This window comes from Pogoniulus pusillus, unplaced genomic scaffold (assembly GCF_015220805.1).
Source record: "Pogoniulus pusillus isolate bPogPus1 unplaced genomic scaffold, bPogPus1.pri scaffold_117_arrow_ctg1, whole genome shotgun sequence".
NCBI lineage: Eukaryota > Metazoa > Chordata > Aves > Piciformes > Lybiidae > Pogoniulus > Pogoniulus pusillus.
Genome location: NW_026974555.1, coordinates 7,134 through 29,506, shown reverse-complemented (window position 1 = coordinate 29,506; position 22,373 = coordinate 7,134). Strand labels below are relative to the sequence as shown.

The 22,373-nt window shown below is 59.6% G+C and overlaps 1 protein-coding gene across 10 annotated transcripts in view; it reads right to left on the bottom strand.

Moving 5' to 3' along the window:
• LOC135173892 (protein disulfide-isomerase TMX3-like) overlaps window positions 1-22,079 on the bottom strand; it is a 54,297-nt gene extending 32,218 nt beyond the window's left edge. For 2 of the 10 annotated variants that reach the window (XR_010301513.1, XR_010301514.1), the window contains exon 1: window positions 21,755-22,071. The gene's annotated coding sequence lies outside the window, so the exon portion shown is untranslated. The other 8 variants (XR_010301524.1, XR_010301523.1, XR_010301522.1 and 5 more) reach the window with 8 other exon arrangements.
• Window positions 22,080-22,373: the final 294 nt, after the last annotated feature.

The window sequence follows — 22,373 nt, the reverse complement described above, 5'->3', positions numbered from 1 at the left end:
ATTTCCTCCCAGTCCTCTATCAGTCCCACCCAGCCCCCTCCCAATCCTTCCCAGACCATCCCACTGGCTCCCAGTATATCCCAGGCCCCTCCCACGCCACTCCAACCACCTTTCACACACTCCCCCTACCTGCCCAGTCCCCTCCCAGTCACTCACAATCCTTTCCAAATCCCCTCCCTGTCCCATCCCAGCACCTCCCAGTCCAATTCCCCTCCCTGACACATCTCAGGCCCCCTCCCATTCCTCTCCCAGTTCAGCTCAGTCCTTCCCAGATCCCTTCCCAGACCATCCTACTCCCTCCCACTCCATCCCACTCCCTTCTCGTTCCTCTGAATCCCACCCACTCACTCCCAATCCCTTCCCAGTCCCTCACTATCCCATTACACTCCTTTCCCACTACATCCCACTGCCCTCCCAGTCCTTTTCAGTCTTCTCCCAGTCCCAATCCAGTCCTTTCCAGCTCCATCCCAGTCCCCTCCCGCTCTGTCAGTCCCTCCTAGTCCCTTTCTATTGCCATTCCACTCACTCACAATCCATTCCAGATCCATTCCCAATCTCTCCCACTCCATCCCCCTATCTCCCAGTATATCCCAGTCCCCTCCACTAACTCCCGAGCCCCCATCACTCTCTCCCAGGCCCTCCACATCCCCTCCCAGTCCCTCCACTCCATCCCTCATCCTTTCCCACTTCCCTCCCACTACCTCTCAGTCCCTCCAAGTCTCCTCCCACGCCTCACCAGTCCCTCCCAATCCCATCCCACTTCCATCAGTCCCTCCCATTCCCCTCCCTGTCCCATCCCAAGACCTCCCAGGCCCATTCCTCTCCCTCACACCTCTCAGGCCCCTTCCCAGTCTCACCCAATCCCTCCCAGACCCACTCACTCCTTCCCAGATCCCTTCCCAGTCCATCCCACCCCCTCCCAATCCCCTCCCAGTCTCTCACAATCCCATTCCAGTCCTACCCAATCCCTCCTGGTCTCCTTCCAGTTCTCCTCAGTCCTTTCCAGGCCTCTCCCAATCCAAATCCAGTCCTTACCAGCCCCTTCCCACTCCCCTTCCCATCCCTCCCAATCCCCTCCCAGTCTCACCCAGCACCCTTCCAATCCTTCCCAGTCCATCCCACTCCCTCCCAGTACATCCCAGTCCCCTCCCAGGCCACCCCAAAGACCTTTCACACCCTCCCACCACCTTCCCAGTCCCCTCCCAGTCACTCACAATTCATTCCAGATCCCTTCCCATTCCCTCTCAATGCCCTCCCAGGCCACTCTCCTCCCTGACACCGCTCAGGCCCCTTCCCACTCCATCCCAATGCCCTCCCAGTCTCCTCCAAGTCCTTCCCAGTTCCTCTCAATCCCTCCCAGTCCCTTCCTGGCCTCTCCCAGTTCCCTCACAGTCCTCTCCCAGTCCAGTACTTACCAGGTCCATCTCAGTCCCCTCCCAGTCTCTCTCAGTCCCGCCCAGTCCCATCCCAGTCCAACTCCAGTCCTGTCCCAGTCCTCTATCACTACCCCCCAACCCCATCCCAATCCTTCCCAGTCCATCCCACTAGCTCCCACAATATCCCAGTCCCCTTCCAGTCACCTCCCACTCCCTTCTAATCCCCTCCCTGTCCCCAGTCCCCTCCCAGTCACTCACAATTCATTCCAGATCCCTTTCCCTTCCCTCCCAATCCCCTTCCACTCCCTCCCATTCCATTTCATTCCTCTCCCACTTCCCAGCAGTCCCTCCCATTCCCCTCCCTGTCCCATCCCAGCAACTCCCAGTCCCATTCCCCTCCCTGACACCTCTCAGGCTCCTTCCCAGACCTCTCCCAGTTCAGCTCAGTCCTTCCCAGATCCCTTCCCAATCCATCTCACTCCCTCCCCCTCATCCCATTCCTTCCCCGTGCCTCTGAATCCCACCCACTCCCTCCCAAAGCCCTCCCAGTCCCATCCCACTCTCTCACAATCCCATTCCACTCCTTTCCCAGTACATCCCACTCCGCACCCAGTTCTTTTCAGTCCCTTCCAATCCTCTCCCATTTCCCTCCCAGTCCTCTCCCAGTCCCAATCCAATCTTTCCAGGTCCATCCCAGGCCCCTACCAGTCACCTCCCACTCCCTCCTAATCCCCTCCCTGTCCCCAGTCCTCTCCCAGTCACACACAATCCATTCCAGATCCCTCTCCATTCCCTCCCAATCCACTCCCACTCCATTCCACTATCTCCCAGTATATCCCAGTCCCCTCCACTAACTCCCATGCCCCTCTCCCTCTCTCCCAGGCCCTCCACATCCCCTCCCAGGCCATCCCAGTCCCTCACAATCCCTCCACTCCATCCCTCATCCTTTCCCACTTCCCTCTCAGTCTCCTCCCACTCCTCCCCAGTCCCTCCCAATCCCATCCCACTTCCCAGCTCTCCCTCCCATTCCCCTCCCTGCCTCTCCCACTCACTCACAATCACCCTAGTCTGGAAGGGGACTGGGGCATACTGGGAGACACTGGGAAGGACTGGATTGGGACTGGGACGGTCTGGGAGAGGACTGGGAAGGAATGGGGCAGGACTGCGAGGGACTGAGGACTGGGAGGGGACTGGGATGAGTCCTTTCCCAGTCCAACTCCAGTCCCTCACAGTCCTCTCCCATTTCCTCCCAGTCCTCTATCAGTCCCACCCAGCCCCCTCCCAATCCTTCCCAGACCATCCCACTGGCTCCCAGTATATCCCAGGCCCCTCCCACGCCACTCCAACCACCTTTCACACACTCCCCCTACCTGCCCAGTCCCCTCCCAGTCACTCACAATCCTTTCCAAATCCCCTCCCTGTCCCATCCCAGCACCTCCCAGTCCCATTCCCCTCCCTGACACCTCTCAGGCCCCTTCCCAGTCCTCTCCCAGTTCAGCTCAGTCCTTCCCAGATCCCTTCCCACTCCCTCCCCGTTCCTCTGAATCCCACCCACTCACTCCCAATCCCTTCCCAGTCTCTCACAATCCCATTCCAGTCCTACCCAATCCCTCCTGGTCTCCTTCCAGTCTTCCTCAGGCCTCTCCCAATCCAAATCCAGTCCTTACCAGCCCCTTCCCACTCCCCTTCCCATCCCGTCCCCTTCCCTCCCAATCCCCTCCCAGTCTCTCTCTGTCCCTCCCAGTCTGATCCCATTTCCTCCCAATCCCCTCCCAGTCTCACCCAGCCCCCTTCCAATCCTTCCCAGTCCATCCCACTCGCTCCCAGTACATCCCAGTCCCCTCCAAATGCCTTCCAGGCCACCCCAAAGACCTTTCACACCCTCCCACTACCTTCCCAGGCCCCTCCCAGTCACTCACAATCCATTCCAGATCCCTTCCCATTCCCTCCCAATGCCCTCCCAGGTCACTCCTCCCTGACACCTCTCAGGCCCCTTCCCACTCCATCCCACTCCCACTCCATCCCAATGCCCTCCCAGTCTCCTCCAAGTCCTTCCCAGTTCCTCTCAATCCCTCCCACTCCCCCTCCCAGTCCCTTCCTGTCCTCTCCCAGTTCCCTCACAGTCCTCTCCCAGTCCCAATCCAGTCCTTATCAGATCCATCTCAGTCCCCTCCCAGTCTCTCTCAGTCCCTCCCGGTCCCGTCCCAGTCCAACTCCAGTCCCGTCCCAGTCCTCTATCACTCCCACCCAGCCCCATCCCAATCCTTCCCAGTCCATCCCACTAGCTCCCACAATATCCCAGTCCCCTTCCAGTCACCTCCCACTCCCTCCTAATCCCCTTCCAGTCCCCAGTCCCCTCCCAGTCACTCACAATTCATTCCAGATCCCTTTCCCTTCCCTCCCAATCCCCTTCCACTCCCTCCCATTCCATCTCATTCCTCTCCCACTTCCCAGCAGTCCCTCCCATTCCCCTCCCTGTCCCATCCCAGCAACTCCCAGTCCCATTCCCCTCCCTGACACCTCTCAGGCCCCCCTCCAAGTCCTCTCCCAGTTCAGCTCAGTCCTTCCCAGATCCCTTCCCAGTCCATCTCACTCCCTCCCCCTCATCCCACTCCTTCCCCGTGCCTCTGAATCCCACCCACTCCCTCCCAAACCCCTCCCAGTCCCATCCCACTCTCTCACAATCCCATTCCACTCCTTTCCCAGTACATCCCACTCCGCACCCAGTTCTTTTCAGTCCCTTCCAATGCTCTCCCATTTCCCTCCCAGTCCTCTCCCAGTCCCAATCCAATCTTTCCAGGTCCATCCCAGTCCCCTACCAGTCACCTCCCACTCCCTCCTAATCCCCTCCCTGTCCCCAGTCCTCTCCCAGTCACACACAATCCATTCCAGATCCCTCTCCATTCCCTCCCAATCCACTCCCAATCTATTCCACTATCTCCCAGTATATCCCAGTCCCCTCCACTAACTCCCATGCCCCTCTCCCTCTCTCCCAGGCCCTCCACATCCCCTCCCAGGCCATCCCAGTCCCTCACAATCCCTCCACTCCATCCCTCATCCTTTCCCACTTCCCTCTCAGTCTCCTCCCACTCCTCCCCAGTCCCTCCCAATCCCATCCCACTTCCCAGCTCTCCCTCCCATTCCCCTCCCTGCCTCTCCCACTCACTCACAATCACCCTAGTCTGGAAGGGGACTGGGGCATACTGGGAAGACACTGGGAAGGACTGGATTGGGACTGGGACGGTCTGGGAGAGGACTGGGAAGGAATGGGACAGGACTGCGAGGGACTGAGGACTGGGAGGGGACTGGGATGAGTCCTTTCCCAGTCCAACTCCAGTCCCTCACAGTCCTCTCCCATTTCCTCCCAGTCCTCTATCAGTCCCACCCAGCCCCCTCCCAATCCTTCCCAGACCATCCCACTGGCTCCCAGTATATCCCAGGCCCCTCCCACGCCACTCCAACCACCTTTCACACACTCCCCCTACCTGCCCAGTCCCCTCCCAGTCACTCACAATCCTTTCCAAATCCCCTCCCTGTCCCATCCCAGCACCTCCCAGTCCAATTCCCCTCCCTGACACCTCTCAGGCCCCTTCCCAGTCTCACCCAATCCCTCCCAGACCCACTCACTCCTTCCCAGATCCCTTCCCAGTCCATCCCACCCCCTCCCAATCCCCTCCCAGTCTCTCACAATCCCATTCCAGTCCTACCCAATCCCTCCTGGTCTCCTTCCAGTTCTCCTCAGTCCTTTCCAGGCCTCTCCCAATCCAAATCCAGTCCTTACCAGCCCCTTCCCACTCCCCTTCCCATCCCTCCCAATCCCCTCCCAGTCTCACCCAGCACCCTTCCAATCCTTCCCAGTCCATCCCACTCACTCCCAGTACATCCCAGTCCCCTCCCAGGCCACCCCAAAGACCTTTCACACCCTCCCACCACCTTCCCAGTCCCCTCCCAGTCACTCACAATTCATTCCAGATCCCTTCCCATTCCCTCTCAATGCCCTCCCAGGCCACTCTCCTCCCTGACACCGCTCAGGCCCCTTCCCACTCCATCCCAATGCCCTCCCAGTCTCCTCCAAGTCCTTCCCAGTTCCTCTCAATCCCTCCCAGTCCCTTCCTGGCCTCTCCCAGTTCCCTCACAGTCCTCTCCCAGTCCAGTACTTACCAGGTCCATCTCAGTCCCCTCCCAGTCTCTCTCAGTCCCGCCCAGTCCCTTCCCAGTCCAACTCCAGTCCTGTCCCAGTCCTCTATCACTCCCACCCAGCCCCATCCCAATCCTTCCCAGTCCATCCCACTAGCTCCCACAATATCCCAGTCCCCTTCCAGTCACCTCCCACTCCCTTCTAATCCCCTCCCTGTCCCCAGTCCCCTCCCAGTCACTCACAATTCATTCCAGATCCCTTTCCCTTCCCTCCCAATCCCCTTCCACTCCCTCCCATTCCATTTCATTCCTCTCCCACTTCCCAGCAGTCCCTCCCATTCCCCTCCCTGTCCCATCCCAGCAACTCCCAGTCCCATTCCCCTCCCTGACACCTCTCAGGCTCCTTCCCAGACCTCTCCCAGTTCAGCTCAGTCCTTCCCAGATCCCTTCCCAATCCATCTCACTCCCTCCCCCTCATCCCATTCCTTCCCCGTGCCTCTGAATCCCACCCACTCCCTCCCAAAGCCCTCCCAGTCCCATCCCACTCTCTCACAATCCCATTCCACTCCTTTCCCAGTACATCCCACTCCGCACCCAGTTCTTTTCAGTCCCTTCCAATCCTCTCCCATTTCCCTCCCAGTCCTCTCCCAGTCCCAATCCAATCTTTCCAGGTCCATCCCAGGCCCCTACCAGTCACCTCCCACTCCCTCCTAATCCCCTCCCTGTCCCCAGTCCTCTCCCAGTCACACACAATCCATTCCAGATCCCTCTCCATTCCCTCCCAATCCACTCCCACTCCATTCCACTATCTCCCAGTATATCCCAGTCCCCTCCACTAACTCCCATGCCCCTCTCCCTCTCTCCCAGGCCCTCCACATCCCCTCCCAGGCCATCCCAGTCCCTCACAATCCCTCCACTCCATCCCTCATCCTTTCCCACTTCCCTCTCAGTCTCCTCCCACTCCTCCCCAGTCCCTCCCAATCCCATCCCACTTCCCAGCTCTCCCTCCCATTCCCCTCCCTGCCTCTCCCACTCACTCACAATCACCCTAGTCTGGAAGGGGACTGGGGCATACTGGGAGACACTGGGAAGGACTGGATTGGGACTGGGACGGTCTGGGAGAGGACTGGGAAGGAATGGGGCAGGACTGCGAGGGACTGAGGACTGGGAGGGGACTGGGATGAGTCCTTTCCCAGTCCAACTCCAGTCCCTCACAGTCCTCTCCCATTTCCTCCCAGTCCTCTATCAGTCCCACCCAGCCCCCTCCCAATCCTTCCCAGACCATCCCACTGGCTCCCAGTATATCCCAGGCCCCTCCCACGCCACTCCAACCACCTTTCACACACTCCCCCAACCAGCCCAGTCCCCACCCAGTCACTCACAATCCTTTCCAAATCCCCTCCCTGTCCCATCCCAGCACCTCCCAGTCCAATTCCCCTCCCTGACACCTCTCAGGCCCCTTCCCAGTCCTCTCCCAGTTCAGCTCAGTCCTTCCCAGATCCCTTCCCACTCCCTCCCCGTTCCTCTGAATCCCACCCACTCACTCCCAATCCCTTCCCAGTCTCTCACAATCCCATTCCAGTCCTACCCAATCCCTCCTGGTCTCCTTCCAGTCTTCCTCAGGCCTCTCCCAATCCAAATCCAGTCCTTACCAGCCCCTTCCCACTCCCCTTCCCATCCCTTCCCCTTCCCTCCCAATCCCCTCCCAGTCTCTCTCTGTCCCTCCCAGTCTGATCCCATTTCCTCCCAATCCCCTCCCAGTCTCACCCAGCCCCCTTCCAATCCTTCCCAGTCCATCCCACTCGCTCCCAGTACATCCCAGTCCCCTCCAAATGCCTTCCAGGCCACCCCAAAGACCTTTCACACCCTCCCACTACCTTCCCAGGCCCCTCCCAGTCACTCACAATCCATTCCAGATCCCTTCCCATTCCCTCCCAATGCCCTCCCAGGTCACTCCTCCCTGACACCTCTCAGGCCCCTTCCCACTCCATCCCACTCCCACTCCATCCCAATGCCCTCCCAGTCTCCTCCAAGTCCTTCCCAGTTCCTCTCAATCCCTCCCACTCCCCCTCCCAGTCCCTTCCTGTCCTCTCCCAGTTCCCTCACAGTCCTCTCCCAGTCCCAATCCAGTCCTTATCAGATCCATCTCAGTCCCCTCCCAGTCTCTCTCAGTCCCTCCCGGTCCCGTCCCAGTCCAACTCCAGTCCCGTCCCAGTCCTCTATCACTCCCACCCAGCCCCATCCCAATCCTTCCCAGTCCATCCCACTAGCTCCCACAATATCCCAGTCCCCTTCCAGTCACCTCCCACTCCCTCCTAATCCCCTTCCAGTCCCCAGTCCCCTCCCAGTCACTCACAATTCATTCCAGATCCCTTTCCCTTCCCTCCCCATCCCCTTCCACTCCCTCCCATTCCATCTCATTCCTCTCCCACTTCCCAGCAGTCCCTCCCATTCCCCTCCCTGTCCCATCCCAGCAACTCCCAGTCCCATTCCCCTCCCTGACACCTCTCAGGCCCCTTCCCAGTCCTCTCCCAGTTCAGCTCACTCCTTCCCAGATCCCTTCCCAGTCCATCTCACTCCCTCCCACTCCTTCCCCGTGCCTCTGAATCCCACCCACTCCCTCCCAGTCCCATCCCACTCTCTCACAATCCCATTCCACTCCTTTCCCAGTACATCCCACTCCACACCCAGTCCTTTTCAGTCCCTTCCAATCCACTCCCATTTCCCTCCCAGTCCCAATCCAGTCCTTTCCAGGTCCATCCAAGTCCCCTCTCAGTCTCTCCCAGTCCCTAGTGCTACCAGTCACCTCCCACTCCCTACTAATCCCCTCCCTGTCCCCAGTCCTCTCCCAGTCACTCACAATCCATTCCAGATCCCTCTCCATTCCCTCCCAATCCATTCCCAATCTATTCCACTACCTCCCAGTATATCCCAGTCCCCTCCACTAACTCCCAAGCCCCTATCCCTCTCTCCCTCCACATCCCCTCCCAGGCCATCCCAGTCCCTCCCAATCCCTCCACTCCATCCCTGATCCCTTCCCGCTCCATCCCATTCCCTCCCAGTCCGTCCCAATGCCCTCCCAGCCTCCTCCCAATCCCTCCCAGTCTCTCCCAATCCCCACACAGTCACAACCAGTTCCCTCCCAGTCCCTGACAATCCCTCACAGGCTGCACCCTGTGCCCCATCCCTGCCCGTCACACCCAGTTCCATCCCAGTCCCTCCCAGTTCCTCCCAGTCAGGCTCCCTGGGAGGGGCTGGGAGGGAAATGAGAAGGATTGGGATAGAATTTGGAGGGCCTGGGAAGTTGTGGGATGGAAATGGGAGGGGACTGGGCGGGGGACTGGGAAGGAAGTGGGAGGCATTGGGAGGGAGTAGGAGAGAACTGTTAGGGACTGGGAGCGAGTTGGGAGGGAACTGGGAGGTACTGGAAAGGGATTTGGAGGGACTGGGAGGGGAGGGCTGGGGACTGGAACAGAAGTGGTAGGGACTGGGACAGACTGGGAGGGGACATGAAGGTGTGTTGGAGGTACTGGATGGATTTGGGAAGCACTGGGATGGGACTGGGCAGGAACTGCGAGGAAACTGGGAGGGTGTGGGAGGGAACCGGCAAAGACTGGGAGGGACTGGAGGGGACTGGGAAGAACTGGATGGGGAGTGGGAGGGACTGGAACAGAAGTGGGAGGGGAATGGAAGGGACTGGGAGGGAACTGGACCCCAACTGGGGCAAACTGGGCCCAAACTGGGACACACTCAACCCAAACTGCAGGGGAGTGGTCGCAGACTGGGGGGGTCTGGTCCCAAACTGTGGGGGACTGGTCCCGAACTGGGATGCACTGTTCCCAAACTGGGGGGGACTGGTCCCAAACTGGGATGCACTGTTCCTGAACTGGGGGGGACTGGTCCCAAACTGGGATGCACTGTTCCCAAACTGGGGGGACTGGTCCCAAACTGGGGGGACTGGTCCCAAACTGGGGGGACTGGTCCCAAACTGGGACACACTGGAACAAAACTGGGGGGTGGCTGGTCCCGAACTGGGACACACTGTTCCCAAACTGGGAGGGGCTGGGCCCGAACAGGGACACACTGTTCCCAAACTGGGAGGGACTGGTCCCAAACTGGGGGGACTTGTCCCAAAGTGGGACACACTGGAACAAAACTAGGGGGGACTGGTCCCAAACTGGGACGCACTGCTCCCAAACTGGGGGGACTGGTCCCGAACTGGGATGCACTGTTCCCAAACTGGGAGGGACTGGTCCCAAACTGGGGGGACTGGTCCCAAACTGGGACGCACTGGAACAAAACTAGGGGGGACTGGTCCCGAACTGGGACACACTGTTCCCAAGGTGGGGGGACTGGTCCCAAACTAGGGATGCACTGGAACAAAACTGGGGGGGCGGGTCCCAAACTGGGACGCACTGTTCCCAAACTGGGGGGGGCTGGTCCCGAACTGGGACGCACTGTTCCCAAACTGGGGGGGCTGGTCCCGAACTGGGACGCACTGCTCCCAAACTGGGGGGGCTGGTCCCGAACTGGGACGCACTGCTCCCAAACTGGGGGGGCTGGTCCCGAACAGGGACGCACTGTTCCTAAACTGGGGGGGACTGGTCCCGAACTGGGACGCACTGTTCCCAAACTGGGGGGCTGGCCCAGCGCAGCCAATGGGAGCGCTGCTGCCCGAGCCCCACTGGCCAATCAGAGCGTGGCTCTGGCCCTCCTGCTCTGTCAGCGCCGGGAGGGAGGGAGGGAGGGGGGAGGGAGACCAAACGGCAGGGGCACAGAGGAGGCTCCCAGCGCCCCCAGAGCAGCTCCCAGCGCCTCCAGGTAAGATTCCCAGTCCCATCAAGCCCCCTCCCAGTCCCTCCCAATTCCTCTGCAGTGCCTTCCAGTTCCCTCCCAGACCTCTCCCAGCCCCTCTCTAATCCCATCCCAGTCCCTGCCCAATCCTGCTCCAGTCTCTTCCAGACCACCTCCCAGTCCCTCCCAGTCTGTCACAGTTCTTCCTAGGAGCACTTTCAGTTCCCATCCAGGCCCCTTCCAAGTCCTCCCATTCCAGTCCTTTCCCAGTACAACCCAGTCCTCACCCAGTCCCAACCCAGTCCTTACCAGGTCCATCCCAGTCTCCTTTCAGTCTCTCTCTGTCCCTTCCAGTCCCTTCCAACTACCTTTCAGATCCTCCCAGTTCCTTTTCATTCCCTTCCCAGTCCCTTCTAAGTCCCCTCCCAGTCCAGCCCAGTCCCCTCCCAGTCACCCACAATCCATTCCAGATCCCTTCCCATTCCCTCCAAGTCCCCTCCCACTCCATCTCAGTCAATCCCATTCCCCTCCCTGTCCCATCCCAGCACCTTCCAGGCCCATTCCCCTCCCTGACACCTCTCAGGCCCCTGCCCAGTCCCACCCAATCCCTCCCAGTCCCCTCCCCAGTTCCGCTTAATCCTTCCCAGTCCATCCCACTCCCTGCCACTCCATCCCAATGCCCTCCCAGTCCTTCCCAGTCTCCCACAGTTCCTCTGAATCCCACCCACTCCCTCCCAAATCCCTCCCAGTCCCATCCCTGTCTCTCACAACCTCATTCCACTCCTTTCCCACTACATCTCACTCCCACTCCTCTCCGATTGCCTCCCAGTCCCCTCCCACTCACAAACCATTCCAGATCCCTTCCCATTCTCTCCCAATCCCATCCCACTTCCATCAATCCCTCCCATTCTCTTCCCAGTCCCATTCTAGGACCTCCCAGTCCCATTCCCCTCCCTGCCACCTCTCAGGCACCTTCCCAGCCTCACCCAATCCTTCCCAGTCACTTGAGTCATTCATAGATCCCTCCCCAGTCCATCCCACTCCTTCCCACTCCCAGTCCTCCCCAGCCCCTTCCAGGCCTCTCCCAGTTCCCTCGCACTCCTCTCCCAGTCCCAATCCAGTCCTTACAGGTCCATCCCAGTCCCCTCCCAGTCTCTCTCAGTCCCTCCCGGTCCCTTCCCAGTCCAACTCCAGTCCCCTCCCATTTCCTCCCAGTCCTCTATCACTCCCACCCAGCTCCCTCCCAATCCTTCCCAGTCCATCCCACTAGCTCCCAGAATATCCCAGTCTCCTTCCAGTCACCTCCCACTCCCTCTCAGTCCCCTCCAAGTCCCTTCCAGGTCCCTCCAACTACCTTCCCATTCCCCTCCCAGTCTGCTCCCACTCTGGCCCAGTCCCCTCCAGTCACTCACAATCCATTCCAGATCCCTTCCCATTTCCTCCCAATGCCCTCCTACTCCAGCCCAGTGCATCCCATTCCTCTCCCAGTTCCCAACAGTCCCTCCCATTACCCTCCCTGTCCCATTCCCCTCTCTGTCACCTCTCAGTCTCCTTCCCAGTCCCAACCACTCTCTCTCACTCCCCTCCCAGTCTCTCATAATCCAATTCCACTCCTTTCCCAGTACATCCCACTCCCCTCCCAGTCCTTCTCTGTCCCTTCCAGTCCTCTCCCACTGCACCCCGAGTCCTAATCCAGTACTTACCAGGTCCATCCCAGTCCCATTCCAGTCCCAGTCCTCTCCCATTTCCTCTCAATCCACTCCCAGTCCCACCCGGCCTCACCCAATCCTTCCCAGTCCATCCCACTAGCTCCCAGTACATCCCAGTCCCCTTACAGTCACCTCCCAAGTCCCTCCCAGTCCCCTGTCCCCTCCCAGTCACTCACAATCCCATTCCTCTCCTTTCCCAGTACATCCCACTCCCCTCCCTGTCCCTTCCAATCCTCTCCCATTTCCCTCCCAGTCCCAATCCAGTCCTTTCCAGCTCCATCCCAGTCCCCTACCAGTCTCTCCCAGTCCCTAGTGCCATTCCAGTCCTCTCCCAGTCACTCACAATCCATTCCAGATCCCTCTCCATTCCCTCCCAATCCTCTCCCACTCAATTCCACCATCTTCCAGTATATCCCAGTCCCCTCCACTAACTCCCAAGCCCCTATCCCTCTCTCCCTCCACATCCCCTCCCAGTCCCTCCACTCCATCCCTGATCCCTTCCTACTCCATCCCATTCCCTCCCAGTCTGTCCCAATGCCCTCCCAGTCTCCTCCCAATCCCTCCCAGTCTATCCCAGTCTCTCCCAATCCCCACACAGTCACATTCAATTCCCCTCCCTGACACCTCTCAGGCCCCTTCCCAGTCCTCTTCCAATTCAGCTCAATCCTTCCCAGATCCCTTCCCAGCCCATCCTACTCCATCCCACTCCATCCCCATTCCTCTGAATCCCACCCACTCACTCCCAATCCCTTCCCAGTCCCTCACTATCCCATTACACTCCTTTCCCACTACATCCCACAGCCCTCCCAGTCCTTTTCAGTCCTCTCCCAGTCCCAATCCAGTCCTTTCCAGCTCCATCCCAGTTCCCTCCCACTCCCTCCTAGTCCCTTTCCATTGCCATTCCACTCACTCACAATCCATTCCAGATCCATTCCAAATCTCTCCCACTCCATCCCACTATCTCCCACTATATTCCAGTCCCCTCCACTAACTCCCGAGCCCCTATCCCTCTCTCCCAGGCCCTCCACATCCCCTCCCAGGCCATCCCAGTCCCTCCCAGTCCCTCCACTCCATCCCTCATCCTTTCCCACTTCCCTCCCACTACCTCTCAGTCCCTCCAAGTCTCCTCCCACGCCTCACCAGTCCCTCCTAATCCCATCCCACTTCCATCAGTCCCTCCCATTCCCCTCCCTGTCCCATCCCAGGGCCTCCCAGGCCCATTCCTCTCCCTCACACCTCTCAGGCCCCTTCCCAGTCTCACCCAATCCCTCCCAGACCCACTCACTCCTTCCCAGATCCCTTCCCAGTCCATCCCACTCCCTCCCAGTCTCTCACAATCACATTCCAGTCCTACCCAATCCCTCCTGATCTCCTTCCAGTCCTCCTCAGTCCTTTCCAGGCCTCTCCCAATCCAAATCCAGTCCTTACCAGCCCCTTCCCACTCCCCTCCCCATCCCTTCCCCTTCCCTCCCAATCCCCTCCCAGTCTCTCTCTGTCCCTCCCAGTTTGATCCCATTTCCTCCCAATCCCCTCCCAGTCTCACCCAGCCCCCTTCCAATCCTTCCCAGTCCATCCCACTCGCTCCCAGTACATCCCAGTCCCCTTCCAGTCACCTCCCACTCCCTCCTAATCCCCTCCCAGTCCCCAGTCCCCTTCCAGTCACTCACAACTCATTCCAGATCCCTTTCCCTTCCCTCCCAATCCCCTTCCACTCCCTCCCACTCCATCTCATTCCTCTCCCACTTCCCAGCAGTCTCTCCCATTCCCCTCCCTGTCCCATCCCAGCACCTCCCAGTCCCACCCAATCCCCGCCCAGTCCCCTCACAGTTCCACTCACTTTTTCCCAGATCCCTTCCCAGTCCATCCCAATGCCCTCCTGGTCTCCTCTCAGTCTTTCCTAGTCTCTCCCAGTTCCTCTGAATCCTACCCACTCCCTCCCAATGCCTTCCCAGTCCCTTCCAGGCCACCCCAACTACCTTTCACCTCCTCACACTACCTTTCCACTCCCCTGCCAGTCTCTTCCCAGTCCCCTCCCAGGCACTCACAATCCATTCCAGATCCCTTCCCATTCCTTTCCAATCCCCTCCCACTCTACCTCCTTCTTCTTCTTCTTCCCATCTGTCCCTCCCATTCCTTTCCCTGCCACCTCTCAGGCCCCTTCCCAGTCCCACCCAATCCCCCACAGTCCCCTCCCACTTCTGCTCCTTCCCAGATCCCTTCAGATCCCTTCCCACACCATCCCACTCCCTCCCAGTCCATTCCAATGCCCTCTCAGGCTCCTCCTGGTCCTTCCCCGTTCCTCTCAATTCCACCCACTCTCTCCAATCCTCTCCCAGTCCCATCCCAGTCTCTCACAATCCCACTCCAGTCCTACACAATCCCTCCTGGTCCCCTCCCAGTCTCTCACAATCCCATTCCAGTCCTTTCCCAACACATCCCACTCCCCTCCCAGTCCTTTTCAATCTCCTCCCAATCCCCTATCAGTCCCACACAGCCCCACCCAATCCTTCCCAGTCCATCCAACTAGCTCCCAGTATATCCCAGTCTCCTTCCAGTCCCCTCACACTCCCTCTCAATACTCTCCCAGGGCCTTCCAGGCCACCCCAACTACCTTTCACACCCTCACACTGCCTTCCCATTCCCCTCCCAGTATCTTCCCTGTCCACTCCCACTCTGGCTCAGTCCCCCCCAGTCACTCACAATCCATTCCAGATCCCTTCCCATTCCCTCCCAATGCCCTCCTACTCCAGCCCAGTGCATCCCATTCCTCCACCAGTTCCCACCACTTCCTCCCATTACCATCCCTGTCCCTCCCAGACCCATTCTCCTCACTGCCACCTCTCAGTCTCCTTCCCAGTCCCATCCCAGTCTCTCATAATCCCACTCCAGTCATTTCCCAGTACATCCCACTCCCCTCCCAGACCTTCTCTGTCCCTTCCACTCCTCTGTCATTTTTCTCCCAGTCCTAATCCAGTCCTTAGCAGGTCCACCTCAGTCCCCTCCCAGTCTCAGTCCAACTCCAGTCCCTCCCAACCTCTCCCAGTTCCTCTCAATCCACTCCCAGTCCCACCCAGCCTCACCCAATCCTTCCCAGTCCATCCCACTAGCTCCCAGTACATCCCAATCCCTTCCAATCCCCTCCCACTCTGGCTCAGTGCCCTCCCAGTCACTCATAATCCATTCCAGACCCCATCACATTCCCTCCCAATCCCCTCCCACTCCCTCCAAGCCCAGCCCATTCCTTTCTAACTTCCCATCAGTCTCTCCCATTCCCCTCCCTGCCCCATCCCACTACCTCCCAGTCCCATTCCCCTCCCTGGCACCTCTCAGGCCCCTTCCCAGTCCCCTCCCAGTTCAGCTCAGTTGTTCCCAGTCCCACCCACTCTCTCTCAGTCCCCTCCCAGTCCCAGCCCAGTCTCTCACAATCCAATTCCACTCCTTTCCCAGGACATCCCACTCCCCTCCCTGTCCTTTTCAGTCCCTTCCAGATCTTTCCCAGTTCCCTCACAGTCATCTCCTAGTCCCTCCCAGTCTCAGTCCAGTCGTCATCAGGTCCATCCCAGTCTCTCCCAGTCCCTCCCAAGCCCCTATCAGTCCCACCCAGCCCTCCCCCAATCCTTCCCAGTCCATCCCACAGTCTCCCAGTATATCCCAGTCCCCTTCCAGTCCTTTCCCATTCCCTCCCATTTCTCCACAAGTTCCCATGAGTCCCTCACAATCTCCTCCCTATCCCATCCCAGTACCTCCCAGTCCCACTTCCCTCCCTGCCACCTCTCAGGCCCCTTCCCAGTCCCATCCAATCCCTCACAGTCCCCTCCCAGTTCCACTATTCCCAGTCCATCCCACTCCCAGTCTCCTCCCGGTCCTTCCCAGTTCCTTTGAATCCCACCCACTCCCTACAACCCCCTCCCAGTCCCACCCCAGTCTCTTTCAATCCCATCCCACTCCTTTCCCAGTACATCCCAGTCCCCTCCCAGTTCTTCTCAGTACCCTCCAGGCCTCTCCCAATCCAATCCTCACCAGTCCCTTCCCAGTCCATCCCAATCCCCTCCTAGTCCCTTCCAGTGCCCTCCAACTACCTTTCACACCCTCCCACTACCTTTCCACTCCCCTCCCACTCTGGCCCAGTCCCCTCCCAGTCCCAATCCATTCCAAAACCCTTCCCATTCCCCCCAATCCTCTCCCTGGCCCAGTCCCCTCCCTGCCACCTCTCAGTCCTCCTCAGTCCCTTCCAGGCCTATCCCAGTTCCCTCACAGTCCTCTCCCAGTACCTCCCAGTCCAAATCCAGTCCTTACCAGGTCCATCCCGGTCCCTTCCCAGTCCCATTCCAGTCCTCTCCCATTTCCTTCCAATCCTCTATCACTCCCACCCAGCCCCCTCCCAATCCTTCCCAGTCCATCCCCCTAGCTCCCAGTCTATCCCAATCCCTTCCCAGTCCCCCCCCACTCTCTCACAATCCATTCCAGATCCCCTCCCAGGCCATCTCATTCCTCTCCCACTTCCCATCAGTCCCTCCCATTCCCCTCCCTGTCCCATCCCAGTACCTCCCAGTCCCATTCCCCTCCCTGACAGCTCTCTGTCCCCTTCCCAATCCCTCCCAGTCCCCTCACTCCTTCCCAGATCCCTTCCCAGCCCAGCCCACTCTCAGTCCATCCCAGACTCTCCCAGTTCCTCTGAATCCCACTCACTCCCTCCCAATCCCCTCCCAGTTCCATCCCAGTCTCACAATCCCATTCCAGGCCTTTCCCAGTACATCCCAGTCCTTCTCAGACCCTTCCAGGCCTCTCCTAATACCCTCCCAGTCCTCTCCCAGTCCCAATCCAGTCTTTAACCAGGTCCAACCCATTCCCCTCCCATTCTCTCTCTGGCCTTCCCCCCCCCTTCCCAGTTCCACCTCAGTTCCTCCCAGTCCATCCCATTGCCCTCTCAGTCCCTTCGCAGTACCTCCCAGTCCCATACCTCTCCATGCCACCTCAGTCCCCTTCCCAGTCCATCCCAGTCCCCTCGAGTCTCTCCCAGATCCCTTCCCAGTCCATCCAACTCTCTCCCAGTTCCTCTGAATCCCACCCACTCCCTCCCAGTCCCTCACAATCCCATTCCACTCCTTTCCCAGTACTTTCACATTCCCAGTCCTTCCCAGTCCCTTCCAGGCCCATCCCAGTTCTCTCCCAGTCCTAATCTAGTTCTTGCCAGGTCCATCCCAGTCCCCTCCCAGTCTCTCCCAGTCCCTCCCAGTTCTCTATCACTCCCACCCAGTCCTCTCCCAATCCTTCCCAGTCTATCCTACTGGCTCCCAGTATACCCCAGTCCCCTTCCAGTCCCCTTCATCAGCTCCCAATCCCCATCACTGTCTCCCAGTCCCTCCAAATCCCCTCCCAGTGCCTTCCCACTGCCTCCCACTGCCTCCCAGTCCCTCATCCTTTCCCACTTCCCTCCCACTACCTCTCAGTCTCCTCCCACTCCTCGCCAGTCCCTCCCAATCCCATCCCACTCCCCATCTGCCCCTCCTGTTCCCCTCCATGGCTCTCCCAGTCACTCACAATCACTCCCAGTCCCTCATCAATCCCTTCCCACTCCATCCCACTCCCTCCCAGTCTCCTCCCAATCCCTCCCAGTTCCTCTGAATCCCCCCCAGTCTAGCCTGGTCCCCTCCTAGTCCTTCTCAGTGTCTCCCAAACCCCTCCCAGTCTGGCTTAGTCTCTCCAAGTCCCTCCCAGACCATCCCATTCCTCTTCCAGTTCCAAGTAGTCCCTCGCAATCCCCTCCCAGTCTCTCCCAATCCCTCCCAGTCACTCATTTATTCCTTCCCACTCCACCCCAGTCCCTCCCAGTCTCTCTGAATTCCTCCCACTCTCTCCCAATCCCTTCCAGTCCCTCCCAGTCTCTCCAAACTCATTCCACATCCCCTCACACTCTCTCCCAATCCCTTCCAGTCCCTCCCAGTCTCTCCAAACTCATTCCACATCCCCTCACACTCTCTCCCAATCCCTTCCAGTCCCTCCCAGTCTCTCCAAACTCATTCCACATCCCCTCTCACTCTCTCCCAATCCCTTCCAGTCCCTCCCAGTCTCTCCAAACTCATTCCACATCCCCTCACACTCTCTCCCAATCCCTTCCAGTCCATCCCAGTCCCCTCCCATTTCCTCCCAGTCCCCATCAGTCCCACCCAGCTCCCTCCCAGTCCATTCCTCTACTTCCCAGTATATCCCATTCCCCTTCCAGTCCCCTCCAGGAACTCCCAATCCCCTATCACTCTCTCCCAGTCCCTCTGCAGGCTTCCCACTCCCTCCCAGTTCTTCTCAGTGCCTCCCAAACCCCTCCCAGCCTGGCTCAGTCTCAGCCTCTCCAAGTCCTTTCCCAGTCCCTCCAAGTCCATCCCATTCCTCTCCCTGTTCCCATCAGTCCCTCCCATTCCCCTTCCTGTCCCATCCCAGGACCTCCCAGTCCCATTCCCTTCCCTGACACCTCTCAGTCCCATTCCAGTCCATCCCAGTCCATCCCAGTCTCTTGCAATCCCCCCAGAGCCTTTCCCAATACCCTCCCATGCCAAATTCCCTCTCAGTCTCTTCCAATTCCTTCTGATCCCTTCCAGATGCCTTCCCACTCCCTCCCATTGCCAGTCCAGTCCCCTCTCAGTCCAGCCCAGTCTCTCTCAGTCCTTCCCAGTCCCCTTCCAGTCCCACCCAGCCCCTCACAATCCCTCCCTGTCCATTCCACTATCTCCCAGTATATCCCAGTCTCCTTCCAGTCCCCTCAGTAACTCCCAATCCCCTATCACTCTCTCCCAGTCCCTCCAATTCCCCTCCCAGCCCCTTCCCAGTCCCCTCCCACTACCTCCCAGGCCTTCCCCATCCCAATCCCTTCAGGCCATCCCTGATGCCTTCCCAGACCCCTCCCTCTCCTCCCAATCCCTCCCAGTCACTCTCAGTTCCACTGAATCCCTCTCACTGCCTCCCAAACACCTCCCAGTCTGGCTCAGTCTCTCTCAGCCTCTCCAAGTCCCTTCCCAGTCCCTCCCATTCCACTCCCAGTTCCCATCAGTCCCTCCAAATCCCCTCACAGGCCCTTCCCAGTCCATCCCAGTCCATCCCACTCAATCCCAATGCCCTCCCAGTCTCCTCCCAATCCCAGTCTCTCCCACTTCCACTGAATCCATCCCAATCCCTCCCAGTCTGGCCCTGTCCTCTCCTAGTTCCCTCCCAATTGCCTTCATTCCCATTCCTGTCCTTTCCTCCTCCATCCCATTCCCCTCCCAGCCCCTCCCCAGTCCATCCCAGTCTCTCTCAGTCCCAGTCCCTTCCAGTCCTCTTCCATTTCCTCCCAACCCCCTTCAGCCCTACCCATTCCCCTCCCAGTCACTCACATTCCCTCCCAGGCCCTCATGCATCCCTTCCCACTCCATCCCAATGCCCTCCCAGTCTCCTCCCAACCCCTCCTGGTGTCTCCCAGTCCCTCTGGACCCCTCCCAGCCGGGCAGCAGAAAGGCAGCAGCAGGAGCACATCCCAGCAGTAAAAGGATGTTAAATCCACCCCGACACAGGCACCAACTGCACTGCGGCACAGGCTGCTGGCACAGCTGCCTCTCTGCCCAAGCACAGCCCTGAGCACCAAGTGGCACAGCTGCACAAGTGACCTGCTTTGGCCAGCACAGCAACGAGGCCCAGGCAGCTCTGCCTTCTGGCTGCCACCTCCTGCACAGTGCCCCCAGAGTGCCCCTGAGGGGAACAGCTCCCCGAGGGAGACCTTAGCTGCAGCAGCACTGCCCAGCAGCCTCTCCAGGGCAGAGGCCTCTCCCCACACCTGAACACCCCCTTCAGTTTTCACTCCTTCACACCCTGAGCTTCTCCTCTGCAACCATCAGCACACTGAAAGGCCTAAGAGAAGGCTTTAAGCAAGGCTGGCACTTGGCACCAACTCACCACAGAGACATTTCTGCCCCCACAGCCACAGGAAATCCATTTCTGAACCAGCTGCAAGCAGCAATTGCATTTCAAACAGCTCCACGGCCTGGGACCAAAGCATCCCACCCTGCCAGGGCTTGGGGCTGAGGCTGAGTGCAGATCTGCAGCTGGGCTGGGGCAAAGCAGTTCAGCTCCCTGCAAAAAGAGAGAACAAACACAGCAGAGAACTCTCACCCAGGCACAAACAACAGAGACAGAAAGAGGGAGGCAACCTCCAGAGGACCCCAGGCCAACTTAGATGCCCACAATGCCCCTTCTGATGCCCCTGAACCCTGCTGCATGACCCCAGGCCCATTTTACCTGTCCCCAGACCCTTTTGAGGGCCCCCAGGCTCACTGCAGATGAGCCCAGAAGCCTCTAGCACAGCCCCAGACCTTTTTAGAGACCCCAGAACCCCTCTACACACTCACAGATCTCCCTTAGATGCCTCCAGACCCACTTTAGATCCAGCCCCACCGCTTTAGATGCCCCCAGACCACTTTACATGTCCCCAAAAGACCTCTTGATACTCACAGACCCATTTTAGATACCCCCAGATCCCCTTTGGCCCCCTCAGAATCCCCTTAGGAGCCCCCAGATGGCCTTTAGCTGCCTCCAAAGCCCCTTCAGACGCCACTCAAGCCCCTCAGCAGCACCTGGCAGCAAGCAGCACCTTGCCAGGTCCCTCTCAACTCCTTCAGGACCCTGCAGAGGTACCCTTGGAGCACCAAAGGGCTTCCCCCAGAGACCCCCAGACACCTCTGTATGACCCCAGAACCCTTTAGATGCCCTCAGATCCCACTTTGATACCCCCACACTCACCTCACATGTACACAGACCCCTGCACAGGCTTACAGACCCTTTTTGGGGAGCCCAGAACCCCTCCAGATGCTCCCAGACTCCCTACACAAGCACCCAGATCCTCTGTGTCACCCCCAAAGGCCTCTGCACACCCCCAGACTGCCCTGACACCCCGCAGGGGGCATGGCTGCAGGTCCCAGGCCCTCAGGGGACACTGAAACACAGAGCAAGACCTCCCTAAACCCTGGGGCACCCCAAACTCGACACCTCACAGCTCCACAGACGAGCCCAGATACTGTGAGGGCTTTGCAGAGAGCCCCAAACCTCACTGAGAGCATCCCCAGCTCCTCTGGGATCCTCCAGACACCCCCAGGAGCCCCCAGGGGAAGACTGAGAGGCCTCACAGCCCCCTCGGGTACCCACAAACCCCATTCTGATGCCCCCAGACCCCTTCAGATGCCCCCAAAAGGCCTTTCGATAGCCCCCAGACCCCCTTGTCGCTCCCAAAACCCCTTCAGACGCCCCCGGCTCACCTGCAGGGGCCGGCAGGGCAGTGGCTGGCAGGTCCAGGCTTGGACACTGAACACCAGAGGGGCACAGCCCCAAATCCTCAGCTCCCCAAGCCCCGAGACTGCACAGCAGAGCCCACGGACTGTGGGGACCCCACAGAGACCCCTAAAGAGCTCACCGAGAGCCACTCAGATCCCGCCCGAATCCTGCGGCGCCCACAGAGGCCACACAGCTCCAGAGACACTGCCCAGCTCCTCTGGGACCATCGGAGCCCACAGGGGACACCCAGAGGCTTACAGGCGCCTCCATGCGCCCCGCAGCCCTTGGGACGCTGCCAGACCCACTCCAGGGGCCCGCACAGCCCCTCCCGAGGGGCGGCAACGCTGAGCGGCCTGGGAAGCAGCTCCGCCGGGCCCCGCTCAGAGCGACACAGAAAACTCACCACGCACTAAGGACAATCCCTGCGGCACTGCTACGGACACTCACCGGCACTGCAAAGCCCTCCTCGGCCCGGCCCGGCCCGGCCCCGCTGCCGCTCCACGCCGCTGCCGCCGCAGCCTTCCCCCCGCAGGCCTCTCAGCACGGCCCCGGCCCCGCATGCGTAACGAGGCGGCAGAGCAGGACGCATGCGCCAGCTCCGCACCCCGCACAGCGACCCAACGCATGCGCGCAGCGCTCACTGCTGCCACCCTGTGCTTAACTGCCGGCACTGCAGCTCCCTGGGGACCGTGCTCGCTGCTGCCACCCTGTGCTTAACTGCCGGCACTGCAGCTCCATGGGGACCGTGCTCGCTGCTGCCACCCTGTGCTTAACTGCCAGCACTGCAGCTCCCTGGGGACCGTGCTCCCTGCTGCCACCCTGTGTTTAATTGTCGGCACTGCAGCTCCCTGGGGACCGTGCTCCCTGCTGCCACCCTGTGTTTAATTGTAGGCACTGCAGCTCGCTGGGGACCGTGCTCGCTGCTGCCACCGTGTGTTTAATTGTCGGCACTGCAGTTCGCTGTGGACCGTGCTCCATAGCAACGAGACGCGACACGACGCATGCGCGAATCTCTATAGCAACGGGGTCGGGGCCGCGGCACGGCGCATGCGCGAAACTCCATAGC